We start from the raw sequence: 14585 nt of genomic DNA, 5'->3' as shown, positions 1-14585 counted from the left end.
ATCTAGGTTAGACTAATTGTGGCAAAATAAATCCTGTTAACATGCTTAAACCCTCATTGCAAATGAGGTTTCAGGGTTTGTTTAGCTTCAGTGAAATGTGTGTCTGTGTATAAGGTCAACTGAGGTGGCAAATGTGGGAGTAATGCTTTAATCTTTTTAAAATGGTGTGCTCGACATTTCCTAAATAGAATTCTTTTAAATCATTCCGAGGTAGGAGTCCGTAAGTCAGAGTTAGTGATAAAAACACACTACCATTTCCAAAGTTAGATGAAATTTTAACCAAAACAAAATATGTCTGTGGATATCCTGATTGCTTATGAGATACAACAATTATTCTTGATTGACAGGAAGTGTTTCCACTCCCTGAAATATCTCTTTTATTGAAAATGAGAGTTGGTGTGCCTTTCTTTGCTTACTATCATTTTTACTTTTTTAGGAGATGGGAGGCAGAAAGGACAGAACATAAAAATAAAGCAAATAGAAAGGCACAACTTGTAGACCCATTATTTTTGCTAGAAAGCTGAGTGAACTAACCTGCCATTTGTTATAAAGTGCTTTAGAAATGTTAATTTTACCACTGAATAATGGTTCTCAGTGCACCTGAACTATTGGCAATTATTTCACATCTAACTTGAGATGATGCATAAAGGAACATTGAAAAGATATTTCTTTAGCTTGGCAGCTGATAATGAACTGGTATAAATCTTCTTGTTAGAAACAATCGAATTTCCATCTGCTGCCTGCTTCAACTGTCAGTGGACTGGTAGGCACATTTCTTCCATTCTTCTCTGCTTTGGAGGCCACATGCTGGTTTTAGGCTCCATCTTCCTGGGATAGTTCTATGGTTTACTGCCATTATCATGTTTGATGAGCTGGATATCTTCACATTACACCATTCACCACTGAATGCCAGTAGAAGACTGTGGCTTACACTGAAAGAGTTGAATATCACCATTTGTAAAAGACCAGTGGAATGAGATTAGAAAATGAAGAATACTCCTAACATCTTCGAATTTATAAGAACTAGTAAATAACACCACAGTACATGTAGCTAATCTGGAAAAAATGTTTTCTTAATTCCCTAAGGAGTAAGTGTTATTTTCATTTGAAAACTTAAACTAATGGGACTCAGAGAATTTAATTATGTTCTGGTTAGTCATAGAAGAACCAAATTTTGATCCATAGTCTTCTGACTGCCACTGTTTCCTTCCCCATAACCTTAATGCAGACCTAACTTGAGGAGTTAGGTTTTGCCCCAGGGAAATGATTGATTTATAGTCTCTTTGCTGTAAAGAGAATGGAAGAATGTAAAGGAAAAATATAGTGGGAAAATTTCTCAGTGTCAGCTGCACATAAGTCATCTGTGAAACTTGGAGTGCAAATTGATTCAGGTTTTGCATGTCTAACTCCCAAATGCTACTTGGTGGGGATATTACTTTGATTCCTGAGTCTGGTATTGACAGAAAAGAGCCATGGGGTTTATTTGTCTGCAATCCCTGCTCCCACATTTAGGGGTCTGAAAGACTAGAAAGGAAATGTCCCTTCCACTGCATTCTTCTTTTATTTGAACATGGTATTTCCTGAGCCAACCACCAGAGGGTGGTAAAGAACCTCCGTGGGGGCCAAGTTTTGTGAGGTTTGACACTTCTCCCTGAGGGATGGTTAGGCTAGCTCCTGGCTCCTGGTTAGTGTGGAAGGCAGTTATTCAGGAGTCATTGAGGAACAGAAGGTCCTAGAGACCAGCGCATGTGTCTGGAAAAACTGGAGCCTCTTCAGGGAACACCAAGAAATGGGATCCTCATACCTCCATTACCTACTTTAAAGGGTAAATGATACTACATTTTTTTCCTAATAGGAAAACGTAGAACATATGATAAAAATATGCATCTGTAGGCATCATTAACTTTTATTAAAGATTACAGTTTTTATTGAGGCAGTTATCCAATGGGCATGTAAAATGATGAATGAGGCCATGACATTTGGAGTATGCTTGAAAAGATTCAAATGCCAGGAATAACAGTAATTATCTGTGTGCATCTTGAAAAATTCCTTAACCTCTCTGAACTTTACTTTCCTCATCTGATCTCTTCTACATGGATTTTTTTTTATTGTTTTATTATTCATATGTGCATACAAGGCTTGGGTCATTTTTCCCCCCTGCCCCCACCCCCTCCTTTACCACCCACACCACCCCTTCCCTCTCCCCCCCACCCCCTCAATACCCAGCAGAAACTATTTTGCCCTTACCTCTAATTTTGTTGAAGAGAGAGTATAAGCAATAATAGGAAGGAACAAGGGTTTTTGCTGGTTGAGATAAGGATAGCTATACAGGGAGTTGACTCACATTAATTTCCTGTGCGTGTGTGTTACCTTCTAGGTTAATTCTTTTTGATCTAACCTTTTCTCTAGTTCCTGGTCCCCTTTTCCTATTGGCCTCAGTTGCTTTTAAGGTATCTGCTTTAGTCTCTCTGCGTTAAGGGCAACAAATGCTAGCTATTTTTTTAGATGTCTTACCTATCCTCACCCCTCCCTTTTGTGCTCTCACTTTTATCATGTAATTAAAGGAAAAACCAAAGAACTATTAATTAAACAACTCAAGACCTGTGAAAAGAAAATGCAAAAACTCACCGACTCCATCAAAAGACCAAACTTGAGAATCATGGGCATTGAAGAAGGAGAAGAGGTGCAAGCAAAGGGAATGTGTAATATATTCAACAAAATCATAACAGAAAATTTCCCAAATCTAGAGAAAGATATTCCCATACAGATGCAAGAGGCCTCCAGGACACCAAACAGACCAGATCAAAATAGAACTACCCCACAACATATCATCATTAAAACAACAAGTTCAGAAACTAGGGAAAGAATATTGAAGGCTGTAAGAGAGAAAAAACAAATAACATACAAAGGTAAACCCATCAAAATCACAGCAGACTTCTCAACAGAAACATTAAAAGCAAGAAGAGTGTGGGGTGAGATCTTCTGGGCACTGAATGAAAATAACTTCAACCCCAGGATACTTTCTACATGGATTTGATCAATGATAGCAGCTGGAGAAGAACAAGTGGAAGACCCACTGACTTCCTCCATTCCCTTAATTTCCTCCACCCTCTGTTCATGCTCACTTCTAGTTATGGAAGTGAATTAACCTGCCATTTGTTAAAAAATACTTTGGAAATGTTAATTTTACCACCGAATAATGGATCTCAGTGCACCTGAACTCTTGGCAGTTATTTCACATCTAATTTGAGATGATGCATAAGGGAACATTGAGAAGTTATTTCTAGCTTGGCAGCTGATAATGAACTGATATAAATCTTCTTGTTAGATACAATCAAATCTCTATCTGCTGCCAGCTTCAACTGACAGTGGACTGGTAGGCACATTTCTTCCATTCCTCTCTAGTTTTGGCTGCTCCTTCAATAGTGTGAGTCCTGTCAGGCAGACCAGCTTTCAAACAGCCTTCCATAACACCATTCCATCTTCTTCCTCCTTCAGGTTTGTGAATGGGTGTCTTGACCATTGTTTTTCTATTAACTCTGCTCTGCCTCTGAAATAGTTTCTGAATAGTTACTTCAGTTTATTCTCTTTAAAGTACCAGCTAAGTATGATTTCTGTTTCCCATTGGAACCCTAAATGATACTGAATTTAAGAACTTAATAAATGTTAGTCATCTTATGATGAGAATAGATTCATACTGACTTGGCTTTTCCCAGTAATGTAGCTACATGCTCCAATGTCCTGACATAATTTTAGGGGAATTCAACTTTGAGATCTCAATATTATATACTTACATTGCATTTTTACGACAATCATCAATTTAAACCTCTCAGCATGCTCAGCAGCAAATGTAATATAAATATGTGGTTAGGCCCTGCTGTGTCCTAATCATATTTTCTAGGTAGCAATAGAGTAAAAAAAATTCCCTAAATGTTACAAACAAATTCCATGATATGCAAGATGTTTTGTACAGGATTTGCTAACTGAATACCTGGGATTCTGTATGGGAACAAAGAAATAAAACCTGACTTACTGCCTCCAATAGGTTTGCAATCCAGTTAGGAAAATAGGGCAAACTTGTGAAAAATTCTCTTGTGTAGTATCTTAAATAACAACAGAGACAGTTCAAGGTATTCATTAATTCATTCACATATCAATTCAATAAATATTTCTTTTTTCATTGTTTTAGATCTTATTGCTTGAACACAATAATAGTTCACAAATACAATTCCATATCAAATATATATTAACTTTGATAAGAATATTCTAATATGTTGATTGCCACGCTTCATGTCAATTTTTACAATCAATGGCAGGGGAAACAGCCACAGGGGTTGACAGGGGATTTCAATATAAGACAGTGAATAACTGTGTGTATTGATTTATATTTCTTATAAACTCAGAAAGGAATAAGAAAAGCCCTTCTCATCCCACCATCATATGACTTCTTCTCATGCACATCTTAAATTAAATATCACCTCCCCAAACAGAAATTTCCTGACTACATTACCTGCACTGTATGCAATATTATCAGCTTACCTTGTTTTAATAGCATCTTATTATTTTTTCTGAAATAAATAAAATACATATATAGTTACTTATTTTCAGCTTTCCATTTCTATACATCCTCATGTGTATGGACATACACATATGCACACATAAATGCCATGAAAATAAGGACAATTTATACCATTTTTCCTTTCTTTTATTTTATCATTTTTACATTTACTTTCATGTGTATGTATTGTTTGGGCCACCTCCCACCCCTCTCTCCTTCTTCCTCTACTTATGGGCAGAATCTTTCCCACCCTCTTCTCCGATTTTGTTGGAGAGAAAACATAGGAAATAATAAGAAAGATGTATTGTTTTTGCTAGTTTGAGATAAAGATAGCTATACAGAGAGATTCCTAGCATTGTTTCCATGCACATGTGTATTGCAACCCACATTGGTTCATCTCTGCCAGACCTCTTCACCACTTCCTGGTCCTTTTCCCATAGTGGCCTCTGCCAGTTTAAATTTACTTTATTCTCTCCTCTACAGTGAGCACATAAATCATATTCAAGTTTTAGGTTTCCTTCCTTTTCTCTATTCCCTTTAAGAACACCTGCATCCTCCTTTTATCCCTGCTCTGAATTTTAGTTTTGTTCTTGGCTGAATCTTCTCCAAGGAAAATATTTTCCTTATACAAACAATTATGAGACTGTATGTAAAAATAGCAGTGTAGAAGCTGCCAGGCAAATCTGAGCTCCTTTATACAACCCCTACATACTTGGAGTTCTGATTCATAGAGAAAGATGGTTCTTTGAAAATAGTAACTTAGTTACAAGTCACATAGAATTCTTTTGCTAATGTCCCTGTTGTTTAATGTTAAGTATTAAAGGACATGTTTAGATCCAGTAAAAATAGTTATTTTGTCTCTATTTAAGTAGAAGACCCTGTCTAAAAATATGAGTTTGTGTCTGGAAAAGCTTTAATGTCAGAAAGCCACACATGCATAAGAACCATTTCTTTAATCCTCTCGGCCTTGGTTATCTTTGAGAGGTCTGGCACCAATGACTCCATTGGAACTTTGATGGCATTGCCCCCTTTGTCTCCAAATTGTTAGTCTCCAAACAGTCTCTTCTGAAGATCTGTCTTCCATCCAAGTACTAACCAGGCCTGACCCTGTTTAGCTTCCAAGATCAGACAAGATCGGGTGCATTCAGGGTGGTATGGCTGCAGACTGAAGATCTTTCTTGATTGGCTGCTTTTTCCTGGATTCTGTTTGGTTTCAGTCCCATGTTGGGAGGGAATAATGAGCAGATCAGGTGGGAGTCAGTGCCAACAAGACCCTTTTGGCCAAATTTAAGCAACAAAGAGGCTTAGAAGGAATGGCTCTTAGGCAGTGCACTTTTAGACAAGGACAATACAAAACAAAATCTAACAAAAGCAGATGTCTAAGTAGTTACCTTGGTTGACACATAGGCACTCATTAGTCATTTTTATGGACTTGATTATAAATGTCCCAGGAGGATCAGAACTGAAATGACAAAAACTTAAAAGAGCCATGGTTAAAATTTTGATGGACAATTTAGCAACCAACAGAACAGTACATCAGTACCACTAGCTTTTTGTTACCATGTTTATCTAAATTTTGTATTGTAGAAGACTTGATTTACTTGAAAATACAAATATACTTAATACACAGGAACCAGCAACAGCATCACAACTCTATAGAGGTTAATACACATATTAATTTAGTTGTTGCTCTTGAAGTAAAACTTTAGATTTTTATCAGTTGTAGGGGGAAAGAACAGTTTTAGCAAACCCAAACAGCCCAGTCACAAACTAGCATAGGGTACAAACTGTATTAGAATCATCTAAGACAACAGTTGTTTAACCATGAGGTCATCTAGAAAGTTTTACATAACTGTTAGAAAATAAGAGGCATGGAATAGGCACAGAGACAGCTGAAACACTGGTACAGGGTTTATTATTTAGGCAGGAGCCTTGTGGAGGGGGACCCCAGCAAGACAGCAAGAGCCCATTGCTATATACAGGCTTGGGCTAGACATAGGGGGCTAGTGGAAAAGTACCAGGAAAGTCACTGTCTGCCCAGCTTTCCCTGGCATATATCCAGGATGACAAAGGTGAGCCAGCTGCAAGGAGGGGGGGGTCTAGTCCTAACATGGCTGTCCTCATTGTTAACCCCAACATAAACCAACTCTTAAATGAACATGACTCAGTTACCTTAGTAGTTAAAACCCTGACAAAAATCACCAGAGAACACAGGTAAATATTTATGGGGACTAAGTGTAAAGTTAGGAAACATAGTGGCCAAGAACCATGTCTCAGATGTTGATAAGAAATCATATCCCAGATTGTTGACATTAACAGATGGCTCTTGACATATAGCAGAATCCCATCACCTGCAGTCAATGGAACCCCCCCTAGAATAACAGCCCCAATCTGGTCATCTCAGGGAAAAATTTCCTCCACCTGCCATGTGGAAGGAGTAGGACTAACATCTCCACTCTGTTATGTCTAATAAAAACTGGAGATTTTAACTTCTAGTGTAGTGCTCCTCTTGGAGTTTTTACTTATTTATTTGTTTATTTTTATCCTATCTGGAAGGTGCACTTTGGCTTTACATAAGTAAATCTGTCTTAACCCTCATATCAGTGCAGCAGTACTCCCTGTGTTCAGCTGCCTCTTGTCTCTCTGTGTTTTAATAAACTCTTGTTATCTTGACAAATTTATGGATTAACCTGGAGTATCAAAAATTTTGAGTTATCTTGACAAAACAAAACAATTATAAGACAATTTTTGTAAATGTTATCTAGACCAATACAATATTTTTAAGGTAGCCTTGTTGTTATGAGCTTAGAGAATTAAATTTTAGTTTAACATCAGTACATTAAACTTTGAAGTTATAAAACCTTTAATGTAACTGGATTTTAGTTAACTTTAACTAGTTATATACCATCTATAAGCTGTATCATTTTATGACAATTTACTCTGTATCTTTGTGACAATTTATTTTGTATCCTCTGGGGAGCTGGTCTTTATCCTCTTTTTTTATCTAAAAGTATTTTTTAACCCTTTATTTATTTTGAAAAAAACCATACCCTTAATACCTTTTATATATTTTGTTACTTGTTGAAAATAACTCATAAAATCTTTTAACTTAGAGCCTTATATTTGCATGAAAAAAAACAAGAAAGAAAGCAACTCTGAAATTGTTTTTTTGTATAAAAGCAATTTATAGAAAACTCATTTGTTAATAGACCCATATATTATAAGAGAGAATTAAATCCCAGATTTTAGTTATGACAGAATGAAACAGGCTAAGGTCATTTTAACTACCTAAATTCCAAGACTTTGTTGCAGACTGTAGCCTCTTTTTTTTTCCTTCCTAGCTAAGCCAGAGTGTTAACCCCTGAGTGTCTGCATCCTAGTGAGGCCTGACTGAAATAAGTTTGAAAGCTTGATTTTGTTGTTGTTGTTGTTGTTAAGGTAGCAGTAGAACAGAGTAATAACTTTTACGTTTACTCTACAATAAGAATCGTCCTTAAGGTGTTTACATATTTAAATGTAAAAGTCTAAGCAGTTTATAACAAAGATCTTTAAAACAAATATCCTGTTTTTTCCTTGAATATCATATTAACCTTATAGTATCAATTTAAGAACCATTTTTAAGATGTTTACATGCACACACAAAAAGTTTTATAAATTAAGCATGCCAGAAAAACTGTCAATTTAAGCACACATAAAATGAGCTGGAATTCCAGGAGCAAATTAAATTTTGCCCATGCTTTAAACAAATTCACACACACACACACACACACACACACACACTTTCACACCAAAGTTATAACGCCTTCCTTCCCCCACTGTGGGAGAAGTGCCTGACCTGTGGAACTCCTCTTGGAGGTTCCTGGGAGTGGATCAAGCTCCCCTTCCGTCCAGTGGGACGGGACCTGACTTAGGACTGATTTCCCGGGGGTGGTGCTTACCAAGTCCAGACAAGACTGCCAGATGAATTGGTCCACTTCTCCTTGGAGTCCAAGCCGGGTCAAGACTGCTCAGAGAGTTGGGGCACCAGGGTGAAGGAAAACCCGGAATACCATCGGGTGGCGCGCCACCTCATTCAGTCCTGTGTCCCTCCCTACTCCAATGCAGCCCAGCTGCCGGCTGGTGGCACAAGGGGCCAGTCGGTTGGAATCTCGCTGGGGGCCTCCATTTGTTGTGGCAATATAGTCAGAGGAGAAACCAAGCAACACTGGGAGGAGTGGAGAACTCAGATTTTAATTTTTACGCTAGCGGGCCCAGACTTGTACCAGTGTCTGAGCCCCGAACAAAGGATTCACAGGATATTTAAAAGGCAGTGCAGGGTATCAGGTTACAAGGAATGTGCTCTCCCATAAAGTAGGGCTAGTAGTGGATTAGAGACCTAAGGTTTAGATAAGAGCAGCGGGGGAAGCCTGCTTTGGAAAGTTTATTTACAAGTGGAGACAAAGGAAGGCAGGAATGGGTGCTTATCTCTGCACCCAAACTTGGTCCCAAACTTTTGCATGGCTCTAATGGGCAATTCCTCACAGCTCTCTGTCCGAGGTTACAGCTTTTAATTAACAGTTTACCCTGTTTTACAACCCTGTTTCAAGGCTATCTTCCTGTTCACTGGCACCAGGAAATCTTTGTCTTACTTACTGAAATTGAAAAATTGAAAGCACGGATCTGCTGTGAAATCAAAAATAAAAGTCAGGCTTAGAGGAACATCCACAGAAAACTACAGCTTTCCCTTGGTGACATCAAATTAGGAATGTTATGCATACTGGTTTCCAGTTTAGTTTATTGAACTGTTAGAATGAATCAGCCTAATCTATCCCATAAAAATTAATAGCAAAATGTAGAGACTTAGGTTAAGAGCTTCTTAAAAATTTCAAATACTCCTCATTTTAATTTCTAGGAATGGGACATCCTTCATATATGAAAACCCTGTATGTCTGACTTACTTTCGTAAAGGTTTTAGCATTTTTTTTACCCATTTGTTTTGAGGCTTTCGGCATATAGCTGACTTCTTTGTCCAGATTCTGGGAAAAGTAAACAAAAGTAAAAATAAAACAGTGTACATTTTTATTAATCCTGTACTATTTTTATGACAAAAAGAGTTGTGGTATGAAAATAATTATTCCTAGATGAAGTGAAATAGAAGTGGGACAGTTTTGGTGGTTTTAAATTTAAAAAATTTGTGACATGAGCCCTGAGGAATATGATGGATGTATTTGGAAGAGCTGGTGTATCTGAATCCAGTGTTGACCTTATCTCATGTGTCAGAAGTTAGCGCTTTGTTGGTAACCTTTATTTGAGTTGGAGAAGCTGACTCTAAGGTTGGGTTACTTCTAAAGGCATATCACAGCTTCCTTAAAATATTTTTGTCATTGAGCTTGGGAGAACAAAATAGTCTACAGTCTCTTAAGGACATTTTTACTAGAAAAAAAATTCAATGAAATTTTACATAAAAGAGGTTGCAGAGCTGATTGCTCTGAGTGATACTTTGCTGTACCACTAGTTAACAAGGCTTTCCCTGCTCTAAGAAATTAACCATGAACAAAAGTAGTAATGATAGTAAATGGCTAATGTTTACCACGTATTGTATTCATAACATGCCAGGAACCCTGCTCAGCAGGTAAAATGAATTATTTCAATTCAATCTCTCAAAAATCCCATGATAGAGGAGCTATTACTTCCTCATCTTATGATAATGAACTTGAGACTGAGAGGGTTCAAATAACTTGTCTAAGATTGAACAAATACATGATAGGGCGAGTTTCAAAGGTCATCTGAATCCAGGACCCACACTTTAAGCCACTGAATTCCAGGAGCATAACCTGAATGTGCCAGATGTGATGTTAAGTGCTTTAACTGCACTAGAAAAGTGAGGTCTCTTGGGAGATAGAAATCTGGGAGACTCTACTTTCTACTGCTGTCACCTCCAATAAAACACAGTGTCAGTTATCTTAGCTATAAGTGGACAAGCAACGAGATATATCTATCTGATTTTTAAAACTTTGCCTTTTTAGGTGAATCTTAAAGAAGTCAGAAGTCACAGAATAGATGGGTTCTCAGGCAACATCTTCCAGTTCAACTTTTGAGTTCATGATAGAAAAATAATTTCTAGCAACATGGTATTTTCACCTTTGACTGGTATGAGTTTCTCATAATAATTTGTAGCTATTATTTCTATATCTAGTTAAAAATCAGAAATGCAGAATTTGACAAGAAGAAATGCAATTAAACTTTTGTTATTTCAAACAATGGATGTTAAAATCTTGATTTATTTTCAAAATCATTGATGTAAAAGCAGAGAAAATTTGGGTGCATTATTTCCTTTGGTTGAAAGGTAAGAGACTTGAGTCATGTGAGAGAAAATGCAATCAAAAGAAAGGAAGCCAACTTTTCTATACAACCAGGGCAACTGCTCCCAATTACACTGGGTCTGAACCTCACATCACTGACTTTGAGGGAAACAATTGTGGTTGTGTTAGGACTTTCATCAGTAAAGACATTAGTGAAAGTATAATGCCTTTGTGAATGAAAACTTTCCACATATAATTTTTATATCCTATATTGTATCCAACCTGTTTTACAAGTTGGATACAACTGGTCTAAAGCACAAAACATTGATACCAAAATGGAATAAGCAAAAAGTAGCCACTTATAATTATTCCAAAATCTGAAGAAGTTCATGGGAGAGCTGGGGTTTAACTCAGTGTGCTTGCCTAGCATGTTCAAGGCCCTGGGTTCCATCCCTAGCACTGAAAATAAAATGGAAGACTCAGGTTTTTAAAAAATACTTCATAACGTTCTCTTTTCCAACAGCATTAACCATAATGCTCAACATATATTTGTAATAAAAGGGCCCAACTCACAAGGCTTTCACAGTTTAGTGGGCCGAATAAATGAACAAAACCAAAATGCCTCAGAAGGTAGTGTCTTTCCCAAGCTTTCCACAGAATCCAGGGAACAGAGAACTCCCTAACAGCTTATCAGGAGCAATAAGAAAGCTTCATTGAAGAGGAGATAAATAAGGGTTTTGAGGAGAAAAATGGCATGTGAAGCCAAACCAAAATTGGGGAAACCTTCTGCATGGTGAAAATAAAAATTTTCCCCATGAACCACTGTTTCTTTTTTGCACATGCATCCATTCCTTCAACTGCCAAGAAAACGCTTCAACTAAGTATTTATTTACACAAAGACAGCTTCCCCATTTAGACTTGGAAGGCTGTGTCTTTTCAGAATCTGTGTACTTACAATATCAGATCTAACCATACGGAATTGTGTTGAGAATGTTCGAAGTAGACCATTTGATGTCACTAACCTTCAGACCCTGTAGAAGGTTTGTGAGATGGAATAGGATTGAGTGGGGGAACAAATAAGAGACATGTACAGAATTATTTTAGCACAAGCTGAGCTGTAAAAGGCCAGGAATATATAAACCAAACATATGTCACATGAACATTGGGATTTTAGTATCTCCTTCTATAAGCAAAATCTTAACAATATAAAATTTTCCAGTTTCTAAGAGTTACTTTTAGAACTCTAGAAGCAACTGAGCAGTTTTTCCTTTTTAGTCAGACTTCCTCACAATTTTTAATTTTTAAAAAAATGGCTAAAGACCATTTCTGTTCAAAGGACAGTAATAACCTAAGTAAATATTCTCATCACGGACTAGAAGGAGGCTGCACACCAGCAACATGAGAAACAGAGATGGTGTACTAAGCCTTATTCTGCCTGGAGATGGTGTTCTGACTTCACCTCTGAGTCCAGGCATGGGTTCGCAGCACTAGAGACTTATACTTATTTATACCAATCAGGGCCCTCCCACTGCCTTTGTCTCCAGTAGGTCAGATGCATCACCAGTTTTTTTCTTATGAGTTTCATAAGAAAAAAATTGTCAAGCAGAGTATATGAATTTGCTTCAGAGTACTATTAGTATAATGATATATTTCTTGAAAATGGAGCCTAAAAATTTCAGAGATGCTACAGAGATTTAAGAGTGGTGAGAGAAGAAAAAGATAGCAGTTTGGAGGCTCCCAGGTCCTCTCATTAGGATAACTGTTGGTGATTGTGGCTTTGCTTCCCTCAGTAAAGGGTCAGTCAAGCTCTTCAATGGCATTTCATATAAATTCCATCACATCAGGAACCCTTTGGTCATTATATCATTGTATACCTAGCACCTACAAGGGAAACTAGCCTTTGGTAGCTGTTCAGTAAATATTTGTACATACAATGGATGTCTCCTTATTTATAGTAACTTTTGGTGATGGTGCTACAGTTTTTCATACTTAACTTTCCCATCTCTTTATTTTACTATCTGAGATATATGATTATTTATATAATCTGGGCATTGTGAAAATCTTGAAAGAGCATTTTGTGTCCTTTCTTCATGTGCCAGTGTCATGATGAAGGCAGGGAAACAACAATTTTGAGGAAGAGCTTCTTTCTGGCTATAGTTGCAAGTTATCAAATCCGAGAACCATGTGCTAGTGGAGGGAGTCATGAGAACTTTTCAGATGTTCAACCTTGGTTTACAGATTAACACAAGCATAGGTAAAGTTTGTTTTGATCCCAAACAGTTCACAGAGACAACCAGCTCACAGCCTTAACTCATTTGTTAGGGGTTTCTTGATTAAAAAATTATGTGGGCAATTGCTAGCCTGGTCTAGAGTATGACTGAGCTGCCTTGGGAGTGGACAAACATGGAAATGAGCATTTTGGTCTTGCTGATCAATTAGCATTGTGGATGTTCAGTATCCTTGATGCTCTAGTGTGTACAGGGTGTGGTGCAGTGCCACACAAGCTTCATGAATGAGTGCTTCTTCAGTTGGCCTGAATGACTTTAGTGAAAGGGAACCTAATCTTGACGCAGCCCTACCATTGTATGCAAGTTCCAGTTACTAGAAATCACTTCCTTGTGCATATGTGAAAGCTGCTTCCTTGTGTATATCTGAAGGTAGTTCAGTCATTTTGTCATACTGCAACTCTTTGTTACCACAGGAAACAATTCTAAATACTCTTTCGTATTATGGTACTCCAAACACTCGAAATCAGGGTGTGTTGGGGGTTCTCTATAAAACAGATGCTGAGCTAAGCTGTGGAGTAAAAGAAGTTTACTCAGAATAACTCCTGAGATGACAAAAGAGGGGTGGAGGCAGAATTAAGCAGTGCAAGCCTCCCATAGCAATGCTATGTGACAAATTCTATGGCAGCACACCAAGGAGCTTCAGAGGAAAGATGGCTGCCCCACAATGGGCAGAAAGGTCCAGACCCTGCTACCCCTTGTCACAGCAACGATGCTGACAATAACCATGACACTATAGTGGCAATGGTGAGAGAGAGAGAGAGAGAGAAAGAGAGAGAGAGAAAGAGAGAGAGATGGGAAGAAATCTCGGAAATTCTTATATTGGCTTTTATTAAAAGAGGGCCACTAGTTCAAGTAGTTAATTCCAGACCAATCCTAAAATCTGACTTTAGTTCCTCTAATGTCCAGAGTTCTGTAGTTAGTGTGCACTGACCAAAGAAGCCTATACTTTCCTGCTCCAAGATGAGGTAGGATAGTCAGATGATTCTAAAGATTCAAGTGAGATACTCCATGATATCATCCACAGGAGAGGTATGAATTTCAAAAACCTAGCCAAGAAGAAAAATAAAGTGTTTTACCAGTAGATTTAAGAACAAATGGAGACAATTTATTTTAAAAATAGCTGTTACAGATTCCTTTGTTCAGAAAATTACAGAGAAAGTTTTATTCCCTTGACATTGGGATCAAACCAGTTTTTCTCTCCAGACTTATTAAAAACTGGGTACTTTTGTACCTTGAACATCAAATTGTGGTCCACTAACTGGTATCATCAGCCTCACCTGAGAGCTGAAATAAATGAGAGCAGAATCTCGGGTCCTGCCTTTTAACAAGATTCCCAGATGGATCCATGGGCATGCTCAAATTATCTTCAGATATTATGTTTGGACAAGCAGTCTTCTCAGAAATGGGATGCACAGATACTTTGGTGAAAGTGAACAGAATGAACATATTCCCTATCAC

General features: G+C 37.6%; 1 long non-coding RNA gene across 1 annotated transcript; it reads right to left on the bottom strand.

Moving 5' to 3' along the window:
* Positions 1 to 5949: 5949 nt before the first annotated feature.
* On the bottom strand, positions 5950 to 8949 carry LOC141421629 (uncharacterized). Its single transcript, XR_012446253.1, has 2 exons — positions 8497 to 8949; positions 5950 to 6035 (listed from the first exon to the last, which is right to left on the bottom strand). It is a non-coding gene; the product is annotated as an uncharacterized lncRNA (long non-coding RNA).
* Between the last annotated feature and the right edge of the window lie 5636 nt (positions 8950 to 14585).

Source organism: Castor canadensis, chromosome 3, assembly GCF_047511655.1.
Source record: "Castor canadensis chromosome 3, mCasCan1.hap1v2, whole genome shotgun sequence".
Lineage (NCBI taxonomy): Eukaryota > Metazoa > Chordata > Mammalia > Rodentia > Castoridae > Castor > Castor canadensis.
Note: the sequence above shows the minus strand (reverse complement) of the source record. Positions and strands in the feature narration are given on the sequence as shown.